The sequence below is a fragment of the Crocodylus porosus genome, unplaced genomic scaffold (genome assembly GCF_001723895.1).
Source record: "Crocodylus porosus isolate Cpor-Errol unplaced genomic scaffold, CroPor_comp1, whole genome shotgun sequence".
NCBI classification, from domain to species: domain Eukaryota; kingdom Metazoa; phylum Chordata; order Crocodylia; family Crocodylidae; genus Crocodylus; species Crocodylus porosus.
The window spans coordinates 80,224,731-80,238,602 of record NW_017728918.1 but is presented as its reverse complement, the minus strand read 5'-3'; positions in this window follow the sequence as shown (position 1 = coordinate 80,238,602).

Below are 13,872 nucleotides of genomic sequence, written 5' to 3'. Positions count from 1 at the left end.
ACCCCCATGATTGGCGAGGGAAACCTGTAAATTTATACATAGCCCACAGTGCTTGTTAAAACTGCTCCTGCCAGCTAACAATCCCCTTCAGTTGGAGAAGGGGAGTATATACCCAAGTTATATACACATGACACTGAAAAGACAAAAAACAATGGGTAATAGTTTTGGATAAGGAGGATCATTGATATACAGCTAAACATCTGAAAGGAGCACACAAAATGGAATAAAAGAACAATGGAGTTGTGAGTGGACATTGAAAGAAATCTGAAAGTAAGTTCCTCATAGACTTATCTGAGAATTTACATTATTTGGTCAGTTTAACTAACAACTAACATTTCCTTTCATCTAAAGCCTCTTGCTTCCTTTAATAATTATCATTTATAACAAGGAACCTACTTCATTTGCAGTTTTGCAGATTTTGGGGGAAACCGTGAAATCTGGGGCTGTCCACAAAATCCATGAAATAAAAAAAAGGTAGTAAAAATAAAATGCTGCCTCACCAGTGGGAGCCAGCTGCCCTTGCTGCCAGGAGGGGCAGGTGCCAGCTAGAGGGGCAGCATGAAGGGCAGCAGACAAGATGGCAGCTACCCCCTTGTCCCTCCTGCCCCACCAGGGCCTCTCTGCCAATCAGCACCAAGAAGTGGGACCACATGAAGGATAGCAATCAAGATGGTGGCTGTCCCCTTGTTCCCTTTCCCCCTGGGGCCTCTCCACCGATCAGCACCAAGGGATGGGGCCTCCACAAAATGACCGCAGAATTAGAACTTTACACTGCAATCAACATGTGAAAATTGGTAAGTACTGTCATGATTTAGGTAGACCTCTAGTTTAAACTACTCTATCATAAGATACTGGAACTTTAACCAGTAAGAAACTGATTAAATTAGACAGATGTGTGATCCTCTAATTTCTTGAAATGATCCACTGCTCATGTAGAGATACTTATCAATGAATGTTCAGGTTTGGTTATTTAATCTACTGCACTTTGAGGAGTGCAGCAATAGTACCATTGCAATATGACTCTTAGTTGTTTTCTCTGTTTTTAATGCCAGAAAGCATGAAGAAAGTAGATTAACTTGGTTTTTTTTGGTTGATCATAAAAGTGACCTCCAGCGGAAGTACTTTTCATAATTACCTTGACTGTAAATTAGATATGTTTTGGAAAGAATGAAGGCTAGTGCTTATAGCATTTTCTGGATTAATAATATAGCCAAATGACTATAGTAAGCTTTACTTATGGTGTCCAGGTCCACAAAAAATTTTGCTAAAAAAGGGCCTTGTTCTAAAGTTTGAAAATTTATATACACCTGAGTAATACTACTACAATTTAGGAGACAGGATAAGTAATAGAAATACAAAATGCAAAAATAAAAAACAATTGGTAGAGTGAAAGATGCTTTAGAAATTCTGGCTACTTATACATGTACTCAGGGGTGGAGCATTTTAATTAGAGTGGCTCCCAGAGAGTATTAAGCCCGTCCAGGTTTAAAAATGATCATGGTATGCTTTATGTAAACCCCATTTGATGAGGTTTAGATAGAGTGCCCCAGTGGCGATTTTTAAATTCTCTGGGGATTATATGCATGACAATGAGGCTATGCTGGAGCATTATAATTAGAACATGAAAAGGCATGTGTAAGGGCACCATGTAACCTACTCTGCCCTTAAGGCCTTTTAGGGCCAGGGATAAAGAAGATCTCAGTAGAACATTCCTAGGCTTTGCTGGGCAAGGCATGGCTAAGCTTCAAAATTTTGCAAGGTCAGAAACAGAAGTGTAATCCTTTTGCAAGAGGGTGTGTGTAGTAGGGAACTAAGATGTGCCTGCTCCTGAAGGCTGAAGAAGCCTGGCCAGGATGCTTGGCATGCTAAGCAGAGCTCCCCAGCTGCAGGTTGCCAGGGAGCAGCCTAAGGAGGTAATTGGCCACACCTGCTGGCATCACCTGATGGCAGAAGGCAGGGTTCTAGGATATATAAGCTCATGCTGTAACTAGCAGATACACACTCTCTCCCTGGCAACTGACTGGTACTACCTGCCTAGCTCTCCCTGCTACTCTGCTATCTAGGTGCAACATGCCTACAGGGAGTCTCCCAGGGATCTAGATAGGGGTATGTTACTCTGAGTGGAAGTTTGTTTCCTTAAAAGGGCATAGCAGGGTTGTTAGTGATAGTATTTAAGTTATAGCCTAGGGGCTTGGTTAGTGTTCATGTTTTCCCCAGTGGATTGGGATGAGGCTAGAAGGTGAGGTTTGGAGGCCTCATTAGTGCCTGGAGGGAGAGGGCATGTGATTTGGTAGAGCCCAGTGTCAGGCACAGTGAACATAGTGCTAGGAGGGTGCAGTGACAGGGGCGCAGCGAGCCCAGAGTGCCAAGAGGGCACAGCCAGAAGGGCGCAGTGAGCCCAGAGTGTCAGGGGGGCACAGGTACAGAGTCGGTGTGAGCCCATAGTGCCTGAGGGGTGCAGCACCCATAGCGCCTGAGGGGCACAGCTAAGGAGGTATAGAACCAGGCACCTGGGAGAGAGGCATAGAGCCATCCATCCAAGAGAAAGGCACAGAAAGACATTCTCTACAGAACTCAGTGCCTGTGTATAGCAGAGAGACAGAAGCCAGAGGGCTCAACGCCAGGGGTGTATAGATGACAGTAGTAACACCTGTGAGGCATGGGACATGTGTAGGGAAGGTCTGAGCGTGTATGCGCCACCCAGTAAAGCTAGGTGCATGAAGGACAGCTTTCCGCCTAATGAGCAACTTAATTATTTATTAACAAGGTATGGCAGGAGAGATAGGTGGGCAGACTGCCCAAGACAAATGGGTAGGCTGATGCAGAGGTTGGCCTCAGGACAGCACACTATCATGCACACGATACTCATATGGGTGAATTGCATCATTCACATCATGGGCTTCCAACCAAAACTTTGAACTGTTTAGGCATGCTCTGACCCTCAACACTAGGTCATGGAAAATCCACATTTGAAACTTCACTTTTTCCAGCAGCTTCTAAAACTAACTGAGCTAAACCAGGGGACACACTGCTTCACAGTCTGCACCGGGAGTTTTGAAACCTGCCAGCTTTTGGCTGGGGTTGAGGTTTGCAACATTCTGCTCCCAGTGGACCAGTGTGACCCAGACTACCTTCCGCCCAGCCCCAGAGGGTAGACCTGACTTTTCCCCTTTGTTTCTTTGGTCTTTGGCTCCATCTAAGCTACATGGTTGGGACCAGCTAAAGCCAATAATCAACCTGGCTCTCTTTTGAGTTTGTCCAGAAGTTTTCATCTCAGCAGGCCATATATTCCAGCCCAGAAGTTTAGGGCTGTGTTTATGCTGGCTGGAGCCAAAGTCAGCTTTCTTCCCTTCCCCCCCCCCCACCCCGGCCTCTCCATGGAAGCAAAGATTTGCACTCTACCACTTTTCCTGAAGCAAAGGAGCTCCTTGCAATGCAGAAGGACTCACACTCTGGAGCAGCTCCCCATGGTGCAGTGAATCCAAAGAGCAGCTCATAGGAGTCTTCGGTATAGGCCCCCCTCTCCAGCTGAAGGGCAGGTGTAGAGGTGCAGGCCACAGGAACTATCCATTGGGGAGCCCCAAGCCCCAGACTGCCTGGATAGGGGTGAAGCCTCCTCAAGAGGGTGCCACCTATAGACTTTGCTTTTCAGTTAATAATGTTTTAAAATTATATTTATTGTTTTCTTTTGTTTTTTGCTTTAAATGTCTGTAATCAGTTTGGATTTTAGTATTTACATTGTTTGTGAGGAGGGAGTTTTGTTTATATGGGATACCCCAGCAAATTTAGTGTTCCCAGATTTCTGGGTTGGGGCTTGAGCCACTGCTATAATTTATGGGGTACCTCAAAATGCGAACCCGGCCTTCCTTGCTGCCAACCAGTGCCTGGCAGAAGGGTTACATGTACATATATTTAAAACATTAAGAATTCTGGAAAGTCTTCTGTCCCTCTTAAAGCCATGCTGCTCTGTAAACTTCAGGATCTCAGAGGAGCCCCAGGGATCTCCAGTTCTGTAATCTTTACCTCTGCATTTCAAGGAGTTAAGCAGAGAAGAGTAGGGGTATTCCAAGCCCAGGAAAACCAGACCCAGAGAGCTGGGTTGAACTATAGTCCCCAGATTGCTTTGCGGGTTAGCAGGAGGGGAAGTGGGAATGAGAAGCTGCAAGTTGGCGCTGTGTGGAAGGAGCAGGAGAGAGGTCTTGTTCCATGATATGCTCCATATACTGTTGAATGAGGCCTCAGGGAGATTGTGGAGGAGCCTGGTCTGAATGCAGCTTGGAGAAGAGTTGACTACTCCACTAAGGAGACTCCGGTAGAGACAGAATTGGAGTGCTGCAACAGAGGAGAGCCTAGATAAGATGCACGTAAAAGACTGTAGTGGTGTGGTCAGTTCAACTGTGGAGCAGTGAAAGTCCTTGTACCATCTGGGATAGCTGGGGCTGTGTACAAGGTGAAGAGTCTCACCCCCAAGTGTCCTTGTGAGACTTTTGGAGTTGGAGTTTTAAGCTGTCCTGTTGAAAAGGGTAATTTTATCAGGCTTCTATTTTGGGTTTCATGGTTTACGTTACAGATTGCAGTTCTAATGCCTATGGTTATAAATTAATCCAACCTGGGAGGAAACTGAGTCACCACAGCTACATGATGGCTAGAAAATGGCATTTAGAGGTTTGTTTTTGGAAACTGGCTTCTAGGTAAAGTAGATATAAGAACAATGGTGCAGGGGAATGGCAAGGGTTAACTGATTTCTAAAAAGCCTGTTCTGTGGCAAAGTTTCCTCAAAGCCCACTGTGTTTGATAAGCAAGCAGCAAACAGACACACAGCCTGGGAAATTGAAGACATGTTCTACCCTGTTCCATAACATGAGATAAGGTGGCACCATGTCACAGTGCCCAAGTGCAGAGTCCTTGGGATTTCTGGTTTTGGGGGAACAGACCAAATTAGGAGGACACCAGTAAAGCCCATATTAGGATGTGTGTATGTGATGGCTTATGAAACAAAGGAATATGCTGACAGGACAGAACATGGATAGTATGACAACCAAAGAGAGACCAACCAGTGATGGTCAGAAATGAAGTCATCACAGAAGGAAAAAAAGAATACAAAAGGAAGGATTTTAGAGCAGCAAAGGGTCCCTGAGACGGGAACCTGAGGCCACCATGGACAGAAAGCATACCACCAATCCATCTCACCCACCCCACTGGGAGAGGGTGGGCCTCAGCCTCCAGCCTGCTGACATCTGACACTCAAGAGAGAACCTCAGAGAGAAGCTTGTGTACTGGCCAGAAATACTTTGATGACAACCCTAGGACTGGTAGATATAGAATAGTTGGCATTATTTTTATCTACTATCACTGTGCATCAATAAAATTCACCTATTATCAAATGGAAAAGTTGTGGTTGGTCTGAGGGTTTGGGTCCACCCAGAGCAAGGTATCTGGGTTGTAAATCCAGTGCCAATACCACACATTCACTCAGGACGGTACAAGTGTTGTGTGCATGAGTGTAATGACTGTCCAAGTGATTAGCAGGTGTCTGTCTATCATGTGTATAAAAGGAGGCAGATTGGGAGGATCTGTGTCCTGTAGTGATTGGAAACAAGCGTGCAACTGAAGTGTGACTGAGGAGGGTCTGTCTCACGCTTATGTAACTGGATTCTGCCTGGGTGATAGATGGTGAACCTGGGATGTCGATAGCTGTCTCCTGTATGTGTGTGTGGAAGCTAAGCAGTGTCTTGTGAATTTTTTCCATGGGTGGTCAAAGGCCAGTGTGATTCAGCATATGACTGTGGTGACAGGAGATCAGAGGCTGACTGAGCGTAAGCGAGTGAACGCAGAGTGGGTGCGAGCCTGGGAGGCTCATACAGGCATACCTCGTTTTATTGCGCTTCGCTTTATTGCGCTTCACAGATATTGCGTTTTTTACAAATTGAAGGTTTGTGGCAACCCTGTGTCCAGCAAGTCTATCGGCACCATTTTTCCATCGGTTAGCATTTTTTAGCAATAAAGTATTTTTTAATTAAGGTATGTACATTTTTTTTTAGACATAATGCTATTGCACACTTAATAGACTACAGTATAGTGTAAACATAACTTTTATATGCACTGGGAAGCCAAAAAATTCATGTGACTCACTTTATTGCGATATTTGCTTTATTGCGGGGGTCTGGAACCGAACCTGCAATATCTCCCAGGTATGCCTGTATTCACTTTGTGTTGAGAGTGGGTGAGGGCACCAGGATACCAATATCCCCTTTGTGGATTTGTGAGTGCAAGGTGACTGACATCCTTGAGTGGTTTGAGTGCTGGCTGGAGGAGCAGTCAGGTTTGTGAGTTTGGTGTAGAGGTGTAGCTGCAGCAGAGCTGTCAGTGAGTCAGAGATAGAGACTGCTTTCTGGTACCCTCTCTGGTGAGATATATATATATATTGCATTGCTATGTTGACTATTTTGGTGATTGACTAGCTGTTGGTTATGTTGTTGTTGATTGTTGTTAAATGTATTTGATTATTATCCCTCTTCCCTGTGTCATTTGGTTGGTACTAATTAATTGGGTAAGCGTTGGATTGGGGCTAGGCTGCAGGCCAATAGTCCAAGATAAGTCACCCACCATTCCTTTTACTGAGGCAGTGCTGTCAAAGCGGTTGATTTGCATAATTGATTAGTTAGAGACAGCATCCTCAACACCAGGTTTCAACCCTGTTTAAAACTGTCAGGTCTAATTCCTAGCCAGCCAACCCAAAGAACCCATACCCTCCTCCCCAGTATTAACCTCTTAAAACCTCAGAAAAGGGGAAAGAAAAGGAGGAGAGAGGAGTTTAGCATTGGGACTCTCTCTCTCCTCTACCTGAGTTTCCCCCTTCTCCAGCTGCAAATTCTTTCTCCTTTGGAGAAGACTTCACACTTCAGCATCCCCTAGCAGCTTCTCTCCCTCCCTAAACCAGCCTAGCTCACCTTATGTCCCTGTGCATGACATCACCCTGGCCTTGTCTAGTCAGGGAATGCCACACTCCAGTCTTTCTCTTAACCAATCTGCCTGAAAAGTCTTTGCTCCTCCTGGCCAGTCAGGCCAGATGATTTTAGATATTTTGCCCAGACGCAAAGCCCCGGCTTTCCATGTGCAGAGCACATGGCCAGAATAACAGGGGTCATGTTGCCCACATAAAACACACACACGCACACAATACACAACAACCAAAAGCACATGCTTTGCTGTACATAACCCAAGTGCATGTGGGTGTTACACACATGTTTATATAACACTGTCTATTCCAAACTAACCTTATCTCTGTTTCTGGACACCTGCTTACTGTTGCACTAATGAGAAACTGTAACATAACAACTTTGGAGAACATTGACTGCAATATAATTTGCGGAAAAGTACACTTCATTCTGTTCTCTAAGGTGAATAAGCCTATCTCATAGTTACACAAACCTGAATTAATAAAAGAAGTATGTAGTGAGGCTCATGACTTGTATGTGTTGGATGACTTGGATGAATGTGTTTGATGAGGTCTCTGACTCAAAATGAGAGAAAATTTAATGGAATTTCCAGCTTATTTAAGAAAGATAGATGAGGTGATTTGGGTTTCCAACTTAAGGTGTTCAGAGGAAGAACTATGTTTTCCTGCTTACTTATAAAAATTCCAGGCACATTTGGGCTCCACACTTAATTAAGACCTTTGGGTGTTACAACAATACATATAGGTTAAAAAAACTATTAACAATAAAAGTGGATGCAATGGTTACTATAAGACTTGTTTTCTGGGCTGTATGTGGAAAATACATTGTATATAAATTGCACCATTTACAGTAGTGAATATGTGAGATTAGGGAAGCTCAAGCCTTTAGTGTTCATGTGGAAGGTAATAAGCAAGACTGTATTGTTTCTGCTAAAATTGACTACTTGAAGTAAAAGGTAATCTATGAAGTCCACGGGAAGGGCAGTCAATCATTCATAGCTCATACTGAAAACATAATTTAGGATAAATATACACTCATGAAATACCAGATGACACAAAACTGGGAGGGGCTGCCAACACTTTGGAAGACAGGATTAAAATTCAAAGGATATTGATAAATTGAAAATCTTGGCAATAGGTGACAAAATTAAATTCCACGAAGGAAAGGTGTGACTTATTTGAACAAAAAACCAAAACCACTCATCCATATTGAAGGAATAACAGGTTTGACACTATTAGTGCTAAGAAAGATCACAGGAATATAGTAAATCACAAACTTTGAATCAGTCAGCAACATGATATTGTTGGAAAAGAAAGAAAAGGGATCTGTATAAACAGAAGGTGTAACACAAGATAGTGACAGTACCACTCTATTCAGTACTATTTAGTCTTTGGCTGAAGTACTGTATCCAGTTTTGGGCACTGCATTTCAGAAAGGATGTAGATATAACAACTTGTAGTTTCTGTGGGTTGGAACACAAGTTAGTGAGGATGATTTGGAGGGTGAAATCAGGAGTCTCAATGTGCTTGGAGAATTTTGCAGTAGCTTGGCACTCGCAATACACCTCAAGATTGAAAGTAGCAGAACTGAGCAGATAAAACTTTGAATAAATATCTAACTTGCTGCAGTCCAAATGGAGTCCTTTTAATATTGCACAGAGCATTGTGCATGAAAAACTACAGAAACCAAAGGGTGTCCACAGACATGGAGCAAAGAAGATAGAAAGGGTTGGAGAGGAGAAACATGAGAGCAGTTTTTAAATATTTGCCATAAAGATGAGGAAATATTCTTTCTTGCCACACAGGGACATATGCAAGTGGATTCAATCTTCAGCACAACAAATTTAGATCAAACCTCAGGAAAAATATCATAACAGTGATAAGACAATAGAACAAATTGCCTTGGAAATGCCCTTCATTGGAGGTTTTCAATAAGCTTGGTATGTTCTGGAATAGCCTATCCTGCATCTATGCAGAGGATCAGACTAAGGGCACAGACAGAACTATAGCTCCCTGGTCTCAGCTGCGACACTTCTCATTAAGTTCCATGAGTTAGACGGATCCTCCTGTTATCTTTTGGGTTGAGAAGGCAGGGTATTGAGCTTCAATTTGGAGCCAATCCAGGGAGAAAGTCTGCATCTATGAAACCTCATCCCCCTAGCCCTGCCCCACCTCTCCCAGCCCTAGGAGCTATCTCAGGATGGGCAGGAGGAGAAGGCAGGGGAGGAAGGTCTATTCTGGGGGTTCTGCAGCCTGCACTGGAGGGAGTGGGGGCAAAGGGGGCAATTCACTTGCTCAACTTTCCAGTGCTGGCTGAAAACCCACCAAAACAAGTTCCCTCTGCTCCTTTCCCCCCACCTATTCTGAAAGCAATGCCGGGAGCAGGGTTGGGTTGTGTCATCCCAGCCCTGCTTCCAGTGTGCAGACACAAGTTAACGAAGGTGCTCTGCTTTGGAGTGCCTTCATCCGAACCCTTATGTAATAAGGGTTCAGATTGTCTTTGAATTGGAAACTTTTAAAGCATTCTGCAGCCGTGCACTTGTGTTAGGTCATGGCTGTAGAGTGCTTCTGGGGCCAGATGGGGAGAAAATTGTGTCACTTCTCGCCATGCTGAAGGTGAGCCTTGAGGCACCCTCTAACTATATGATTCTATAAATGAGAGGTAGCATACTTTCTGGTCTGTAGGATAAGCCAGGATAAAAAGTACAGGGACAAAGTAATCTTTTTTTTTTTTAGTAATAATCAATATGATTTGATACAACTTCATTACTACAAACCCTGTTATAGCAGCACTGTGCTTTTAATCATCCCAACAGCAGGAACTGATATTTCATTATTATAATACATCAATTTGACCAACTCTATTATGGTGAACCCTCTTTTAGTAACTTTTCTGCTAGTCCCATTGGGATTTATTATAACAAGCTTGTTCTGTGTTTCACACACCTAGATGTCTACCTACCTACCTTTCAAGTATCAATTCTATTTCTTTATACTTTTGTTATTTAAAAAAAGTTGTATAAAATATATTTGCCCTTCTTATGGCCAGTAGTCATGAGTAAAATACATGTTTGGAGTTGTAACACAAAGAAAAGCTGCCAGATGGCTAATTAAACTCCTTCTGTAGTTCAATATTAAAAGTTTTGTTCATTAAAACCCGAAATGTCAATATTTATAGTATTTACTACACAGTAGAAAGAGAAGAGTTCATGCATGGACAGTGATCATGCATTTTTTTCATTTATTACAGATGGTATTTAATTTGTGACCTAGTCTCATCATCCTATTTGTTTACTGCATGTCTTATTTATTTCTGTCTTATTTGCACGTTTTGAAGTTATTTGATAAAAGGTTAGATTCAGCAGTGTTTGGCATCTGTTTACACAGAGAACTCATTCTTTACTGGTCCCAGTGTACGTTTAGCCTGTTGCACTGTCCGCTATCTTTAAAAGATGGTCACATATTCTGGGCCCTAGAAGTTGACAAGAAAAATAGGGGCTTCAAGAACTTAAAAGCCAGGGGATACAGGAGCAGTAATGCCCAATGTTTTGGGCCCTGGACCAAATGAATGGCATATGATCTATTCACAGGCCCAATCAGGCCCCGTGCACAAAGACTGGGCCTTGCACTGTCTCCACCTGGCTCAGTGTGCTGGGATCAGGCCCCTGCACACTGGATTGGACCCTGAAGTCTGGACTGTCCCACCTGGCCTGTCACCCCTGCATGTCAGGATCTGGCTCCAGAGCCCTGTGCTGCCCCACACAGTCAGACATGCAAGGATTAGGCCCCAGAGCCTTGTGCTGTAGACGTGTGCGAAGCTTTGGTCCGCGATTGAATTCAGACAAGATTTGGCTTGATTTGGAGGCCAAATCACCGAATCCGAATCAAATCAGGAGAGGGGAAAAAACACTGAATAAATTCGGATGCTCCAAATTGATTCAGAACAGATTCAGAGATTTGGAAGGCAGTCTTTCAGGGGAACTGAAACTGAGAAGCGGGAGGGGGAGCAAGGGGGGAAAGACTGACAGCTCTAGCTGGCCAGAGACTGTGATCTTTCCCTCAGTCCCCTTCCAATCACAGTGCTCTGGGGGAAGGACGTAGAAACACCATATAAGCCTCTGTCTGCAGGTTTTCCATGCCTTATGTGAGCTGTTTCTGCCTGAGTGAGCAACAGCATCTGAAAGGTACCAGACTGGCTTGGCTTCCTACCTAGTCAGTCCCCTGCTACTTTCTGTTCTTGGAAAGGATTGGATATAGCTTACTAACTAGAATCCCTCTACTTATTCCTAACCAAACCATTTCTTTCAATTTGTATTTGTTCTTGTTTTTTTTCCCCAATGCTTTTTTTAAAAAAGCTGTGTTTTCCCTGGCAGTGTGATCACTGTGCAGGGAAGCACATACATTACACACACTCACACACATACATCATAGAAGAAGAAGTCAGATATTATTAAGCAGAACACAACACAGAAGAAATCAGACAGTCATAGAAGAAGAGGAGATTCTATACAGTTATTATTAGTTGTAGTTACATACAAATTAAAGACACCACAGAAGAAGTAGTCAGATAGAGATTCAGATTATTAAACACAACACAGAAGTCAGACAGTCATGGAAGAAGAAGAGATATTATTTTAGTTATACACACAACAGTAAACACAACACAGAAGAAATCAGACACAATTATACAACAAAGAAGAAGAGATATATTATTAGTTAGTTATACACACAGACTCATTGCCCAGTACAGGAAAGATTAATATGAAGTGTGCTGGAAAGGCAGGTGCCAGGTTTTCCGGCAGAGGAGGGAGAGGGGCTAGAGTGGGTAGGGGGAGAGCTAGAGCTGCAAGTTTCCCCGCCTCCCCCCACCAAACATAGATGCATCCTCTTTCCTGGCAGCCATGCATCTTTTGCTGCCAGTGGATGCAAGAAGATGGGAGCAGTACCTGTTCCTGTACCTGTACCACCTCCCCTAACACCAGAAATAGGCACCAGCAGCAGAATGACAGTCTCCTCCACCCCAATTTCATCTCCCAGTGTGATCCTCCCACTCCCAGAGGAGCTGGATCTGGAACCAGGGGACCTGAGTGCCCTAGCTAAAGAAATTCTGGGGACTGAGGGAGAAATCTGAATTTGTGTTCCACACCCCTCAAAGTTCCCCTAGACCCAGGTCTCCTTGTCAGAAGGCACCTCAGAGGAGGTTATGGAGGCAAGTGGTTCAAGTGAGTCAGCTCCTCCTGTTGTTGTGCCTTTGCCTGGTGAGGAGGGAGATAAGGGAGGATTGCCACTCTCAACCCAGAAGTGGGGGAGTAGTGTAGTGTGGGATCATTTTGAGGTGCCAGATGATCCCAAGTATGCTAATTGCCAGTACTGCCGAAGGAAGATCAGCCTGGGCAAGGAGGTGAAACACTTCACCACCACGGTGATGCTGCTGCATCTCAGGAGGCAGCACCCCCTTGACCTTCTTCCACCTCAGCCTGGCACCAGTGGCAGCATGCCCAAAGGGAGGTCCCCCACTTGCTCCAAAGCCCCCATCTCCCCAAAGCAGAGGCAGCCACCCTGGAGTGGTGGGGGAAAGCTGCAGACAAAATGGGGTGCATTGAAAGGGTGAGCGAGATCACCCAGAGCATTGGAGAGATGCTTGCTCTGGACAGCCAGCCCTTTCCCTTAGCTGAGCGGCCAGGGTTCAGGCAGCTCATAGCACTCACTTACCAAGTGCCTGCATACACCACCTTTAGCAGAACAGTGGTGCCCTCCCTGTATGAGGTATGCAGAGAGTACTTGAGGGAGGACCTGCACAAGGGCCCTAGGTAGCCCTGCACTTCACCTCTGACATCGGGAGCAGCCAAGGTGGCGATCATTAGCACCAGCCAGCCACTGCCAATGTGGGCCAAGGGCATGGCTCCAATGTTGGAGTCCAGACGCACTAGACCCCAGCCTTGGGCAGGTAGCGCTGAAGCTTTGGTGGCTACCTATCTCGCCGAGGATGTGGAACCATTGGATTGTGACACCTTGGCCTATTGGGCAACCCCCAGGCAGATGTGGCAGGATCTGGCCATAGTTGCCCAGGAACACCTGTCCTGTCCACAGACCAGTGTTCTGAGCAAGAGGCTGTTCAGTTATTGCTGGGGATGTTGTGACACTCCAGCGCACCTGCTTGGATCCTGGTTTGATAGAACAGCTAATGTTCCTCAAGGTGAACCTCCTGCTACTGGGGTTCCCCAAGCTCCACCCGCAGACAGAATGAGTGCCTCACTCCATCTGCACCTATTTCCATTTTATTTTTTTAAATTAGTTAATGCCCCACTATCTGAGTGGGAGATGTCATTCACTGCATCACCAGCCAGCAGGGGAAGAACATGTCCCTGATGAGCTTCCGTGCCAGGATGAACTTGGAGGTATGGGATGGGGTTATGGGGAAGGAGGAGCCCCAGGTCCTGGCCATGACCACTAAAACTGTACTCCGCCAGGGTCGGGAGGCCTGCTGGGACTGCTGGTGGTGCAGCAGCCCTAGGAAATGCCAGGACCAAGGATCTCCCTGCTGAAAGGCGAGTAGGAGGTGCCATAACCTCTAACCACCACATGCATAAGCACACAGTCCTGTCTACTGGGGAAAGCCTGTCATGTCTTTGACAGGCCTCATCCTGAAAGGGAATTTACAAACCACTTTTTACAGTTGGGCCTATGAATTTACTTCATCAGTCTCCTAGGTACAAAAGCCCATGGACTCAGTATAGACATTGGATTTACGACACACTACAACCTGCCAGACATCTGACTCTCCAGGTACCTCTCCACTTTTGCCTACTACATCTCTCTTCCCCTCTACCCCAGCCTGTCTCTCTCACCCCCTGATGCCTCCAGTTCCACATTCTCTGACTGGCTTTCTTGCCTGCATTGCATGCCAGGCTCTG